The following is a 6,000-nucleotide window of genomic DNA, read 5'->3' as shown; positions in this document are numbered from 1 at the left end:
GACGAATGCTTTCTCACTCAAAACAGGCACCAGAGGAAAACTATCATTCATTATATGTTTACTCGCAATCGCCTTCGCGTATAGGATCAAAGAGTTATGTCAGTGCTCACTGTTTTATAGTTAAATATAAATATATAATCTGGATTTTTTTTTTTAACTTTAGTAAAATTATTTAAAAATCTTTACATCACATTAATATAATTTAATTTATAAGATTTAAGAGTCGTTTGGATAGTAAGTTAAGATGATCAAAGTTAAATAAAATATTGTTATAATATATTTTTTAATATTATTTTTGTTTTAAGATTTTAAAAAATTGAATTGAAAATATTATAAACACAAACGAATCTCATTCAATGATGTGGCACACTACTATGTCTCCCCCTTATTACTCTTATTTTCTTTTATATTTTTTGTTTTCTCTCTCTTTCTCTTCTCTCTCCCCTCCACCCCCATTCCCAACTCGTCCCCAACCCCTAAGCCTGTGAGAGAGATATATATATATATTGTACCTGTCAATGAGGGGTGGCAGCAACGCCGACAATGACAGAGGCAAGGGTGAAGGGCGACGTCGGCGAGTGGCGAGGAAGGTTCAACATCGACCTTGGTGAGAGGCAACGACGACATTAATGAAGAGTTGGGAAATGAGGAGGAGGAGAGAGGCACAAGGATAAGGATAATGGGAAAGGGGGAAAAGAGAAATGGACAAAAAAAAAGACATCAGGTAAAAGAGGGAAAAAGAGAGAAAAAAAGAAGAAGATATGTAGCACATTTATAGTGTGCCACATCAATGTGTTAGATCCTTTTGTGAAATCTGTATGTATCTATACAGTCTTAATTGTTTATTATATTTTGTATAAAAATTTAAGAAAATTGTAATGATAAAATGAGATGAAATATTTTTGATATCCAAACCAGGCCTTAATAAATAGTGTGCGATATAAAAATTTTCAAATATATCATTTATTTCAATCTTAACACAAGAGATGATTATCTCTCGATAAACAAGCGGTAGCATTTAGGAAATAAAACTTTAATGCAGCCCAATTACAATACGTTTAAGAATATAAGAGAGGGATCAGATGGCAATCATGTATCAAGAGGCAATAATATCTTTAAAGATAGATGACTTGATAGTCGTAATATCTTATATTTAAAGAAAATGATACTCTGTCACTTGAATTTTTCTTTAAATTTGACGGCTGATGTGTTTTATTTTTTATTTAATGATTAAGTAAATGACTATTAATGTATTAATTTTTTAAAATATTTAAAAATATTTACAAAATATATAAAATTTGCATTAAAGAGCACGCAACGGATCAAAGTTGGGCGGCATAATAACAACACCCAATAATTAAACTAAAAGGGCATGGCAGCAATACAACTAAGAAGACGAATGGATAGGCAACCCATATTGCATCAACTTTGAAGTAAGAAGACGTGACACTCATGCGTTAAGAAGTGATAACCTTTACGATGTAATTAGAGATACCAATGACTTGATAATTGTAACGCATTAAATTTTAATTATAGACACGTGATGATTGTATACTTAGAAGCAAACAATCCTTAATAGATAATTTATGAGGTGATTAAAGAGATAAATATGACTTCACAATTATAAGGCCTTAACTTTTAACAAGACGTGGCACACATGTATTAAAAAGCCAAGGAGTTGAGAGGATGGAATGGGGAAAAAAAAAAAAAAGTGTTGGGTGTTACCTGTAAAGTACATTAATGCGAACTGATCTTTCAAGATGCTTTTAGTAATCGTAATTGATTGGCAGACAATATGAATAAATGTATCGATCATATATTTGACTCTTTGAAAAGTGAAATTATTCATTCAAAGTTGGGGAATTCGGATATGTTTTTAATATTTTATTCCTCCATTGTTGTGTTTTTACTCGTGTGAAAAAGAGTAATAGAAACGGTTTTAACTCTAAAAGAGATTTCATAAACTTAAATTTATATATATAATTTTTTTTTATTATAAAAAATATATATAATATATCGTATTAAATTATATTAATTTCTATATTTATTTTTATAAAATTTATTTGTGATTATAATAATTATAAAAAAATATTATTATTTTATTATAGAGATCACGACACAATGGAAATAACTATTTAAAAACAATAAAAAGGGATTAAGTATTTTATTTCGCCCATTTGAATTTAGAAATAAATTAAGATGATTTTAAATAAGTTAAATAAAATATTATTATAATATTATTTATTAATATTATTATTATTTTATAATTTAAAAAAATTAAATTATTTATTATATTTTATATAAAAATTTTAAAAAATTATAATAATAAAATAAGATAAATTGAAATAAATTTTTAATCCAAATCGAGACTAATAAAATATATAGTGGAGCCCATCAATTTTATCGAGTACTGCAATACAATAGTCCTTACACCGCATATCTATAAGTTTTTTTTCTTCCATCTCCCCAGATTCCGATTTCTCCACCCACGTCTCTCTTTCTCATCTCCGAAGAATTGTGGCCTAACATTTAGGACTCGTTTGTTTTCAGAGATGAGATGAGATGAGTTGAGATTAAAGTTAAAAAGTTGAATAAAATATTAGTAGAATATATTTTTTAATATTATTATTGTTTTGGAATTTGAAAAAGTTGAATTGTTTATTTTATTTTGTGTGGAATTTAGAAAAATTGTAATGATGAGGTGAGATGAGATGAGATGAGATGAGATGTTTTTAGAAAACAAACAAGGCCTCCGACTTTTTTTCTAATGTGAACCCGATTTTAATTTTAGATTTCTTTTAAAATTTTATTATATACAAGTAAGTTTGTGAATTAATCTATATATTAATATTATTGTCTTTATGTATTAAATTTAAATTAATACTATTTTTAATAAAATATACTTTCTAATTAATCATATTAAATAGATATACATATTAATATGCATAATTACTTACAATTAAATTTTTTATTTTATTTTATACATTTGAAAAATGGGATTTCGGATGTGGTAATCAAGCCACGAGCCGCTAATTTTGAAGGAATCAAGTTGCCGACTTTAATTTTATTTTCTTTAATTTTTATTTTTTCTTCGGGTGATTCTGAAATTATTATTGGGCTTGAGCAGGACTTCATCCTAATCATAATTGGGCTTTCAAGTTCCGACTATCAGATTTGTATTTATTTATTTATTTAATGGACCGAGCTATTGGGTTCGGCTATGCTTGAGCAAAAAAACTTATCTTTTACTATCAGACTTGTTCCTACATTTTATATATTTTAATTTTTTTTATTTAAAATTAAAAAAAGTGATTATTAATGTATTAATTTTTTTTTATATATTTCTTAAAAATATTTTCAAATGATAAAAAATATGAATAAAAAAATTAAAAAAAATTAAAAGGCCGGTGGCCGGCAGAGTAGCATAGCTCTTGAAGTAAATCAATGGCTTTAGAATAATAAACAAGGTCATCAGGATGAAAGAAGAAATTGAACGAAAGGGGCACCAGTGCTTTCCATTGATGACAACAATGACCGCAACTGGGAGTCTGCTGCGAGGTTTGTTTGCTGAGCTCACATGGTGCAAAACTCAGTACCAATTCCAAACAAAAGATACATTATTGAAGCATTGACTAGCTAATTACACGACTCACAGTCTCACATCAAATTAAAGGGCTTGAAGCATGCTGAAAAAACCATGAAACAAACACAATATCAAGCCCCATAAAAATCTGTGAGGCTTTTAAGGATATGAACTTGCAATTCTAGTTTTATTATATGCTCCATGGTCTTCAAGAACAAAGTCTCAAGATCCACGGCCTCTTCACACCCAGGAATAATGCTTCGCAAAGTATCAACATTTCTTTGTCTTTGTGAAGAAACCCTGGCAAGCTTCAACTTTTGTCTGGCTGTTGAACGGTTCGTCTTCATCTTTTGGAGTTTCCTGTCAGCATTTAGTAACTTAGCTCTTCCCATGAATAGAGAATGTTGAAGTCGACAATCTGACCATTGGGATTTTATAGAGGAGCTTCTCTCTCTCTCTACGAACTTTTTTCTGGGTAAGTAAAAATACTACAGATTAACCAGCACAGAAGATAGAAAAGATGGATCACAGGCTATTAATTAGTGTCTTTTCCTGTGTGTCATGACATGGTGATGGCTCGCATCCAAACATGTTTTTAACGCTGCCCCTTACCTTTCAAATCTGTATCCAACATGCGACACAACAATAATAGCCAATTATAATTTTAGAAATGACAATGACAAAGGAGGGAGCATGAAAACATTAATGATATAATGGACGCGACTTCAAGGAATATGATTTATAGTGACATATCTCCATGTGTCCCTTTTTTGTTTGCAAACTATTTTGAAACTTATAAAATTTGATGATAGTTCAGGATATACGTTTCTTGAGAATGATAAGTTCTTATCTTTTAAAATTTTTATAACATTGACGGGTATTTTTAGAGGAAGCACCCAAATGTAAAGTGGGCTGTCTCTGAACTTATAAAGTGGCCAAACAATGATAAATACCCTAAGTTATATTCACTGAAGATTCCTGAACTGAACTAAGATTTTACCAACAAAATGGCTTCTAGCTGGATATGCGTGAACAGGACTGCTTTATGTAACAATAACATATTGTGTAGCACCATAACTTTCTGATGTCAAGGGTCCTACTCTGTTCAGCTATGTGGGAGGAAAGCTTGGAGAGAACAATGCAAAGGGGCATGGGAGCTCATGGTGATAATTCTTGTCACAATCATGAATGTTAATTTTTCATAGACAGGACCATCAGAGTGTTAGGTTGGTAGGCTTATCTTCAATTCCTGTCTCCTAATCTTGTTTCTTGTTCTGTAGACTGTAATGTCATCTCATTTCCATATTTCAAAAGAAGACTCGATTCTCCTAATAAAAACTAACGAGGGTTTGTTTGTTCACTTGTGCCCTGCCCCATCTATTTGTACAATAATGCATTGTGAGGGAGGCTGAATCCTGACATTTCTAGTCTCTCCCTACTGCTGTGCGTGCAGTATGTGTGATGTAAATGAATCAACCACTTCCCCCAATCCTACGAATCCTAACCTCTCTAGAAACCGGCACAATTGAATACCCCAACTAAATCCACCTGTCCTCCGAACCTACGTCTACTATTGTCCATATGTCTGATCACATACATGAGTGCCTGGTTTAAAAATAGATTTACGCTTGTATACTACTGCCTAATCTCTCTCTCTCTAATAGAAAACAGCCTAATCTCATTTTAATTGCACTCTGTTGACATATTATTTTATGGCGCATCGATCGACATAATATAATAGAATAAGATGAATGTGTAAATCTCTCTCTCTCTCTCTCTCTCTCCCAAACCATAAAAAACCTCCTCAACTTCGTCTAAAGGGGGCTAGAGCTTTCGGCTCCACCCACCCTCCTTCCGTCTGACTCATTTCGGATTTGTCTATCGAATTTTTTTTCCCGATTTTTTGTTTGTCTTCCAATCGTAGCATCGAGATATGCCGATCAACTGCTTTCTGGCCACCAATGACCGCCACATGCCCTGCCGCAAGACTCTCTAGTCGCCGATCCTTCGGATGATAGAAGAAGATAGTCAAAACAAGCGGCATGTACGTCTCACGCATGGCTCAAACTGAACTTGAGATTCACGTGCCGCTGCTTCAAGGGGAGTCTTTCACCACCACACGGGGCACCGTCGGGGTCAGTGGCTTCGGATCTCTTAGATTCCTCTAACCTCTCTCTTCAAGAGTGGCACATGGCCTACACGCGCCTCAATAGCCACTGACGGTCGTCTGCCAGCGACTCAACCCATCTTTCACTTGCTATTTTCCTATATTCTCGCTTATCTTAACCAAGGATAAAGAGAAAGAGGTAATGAAAGTCTATTTCAACCAATCCAGACTAGCAAGATGCAGCACACAACAATCCACTGCAGCTTACAGTTGTAGTATTACAGTCCGTTTATCGGACTATATCAAAACC

This window comes from Juglans regia, chromosome 12, assembly GCF_001411555.2.
Source record: "Juglans regia cultivar Chandler chromosome 12, Walnut 2.0, whole genome shotgun sequence".
In the NCBI taxonomy this organism is placed as follows: Eukaryota; Viridiplantae; Streptophyta; class Magnoliopsida; order Fagales; family Juglandaceae; genus Juglans; species Juglans regia.
The sequence above is the reverse complement of the archived record's forward strand: the minus strand, read 5'-3'. Positions refer to the sequence as shown.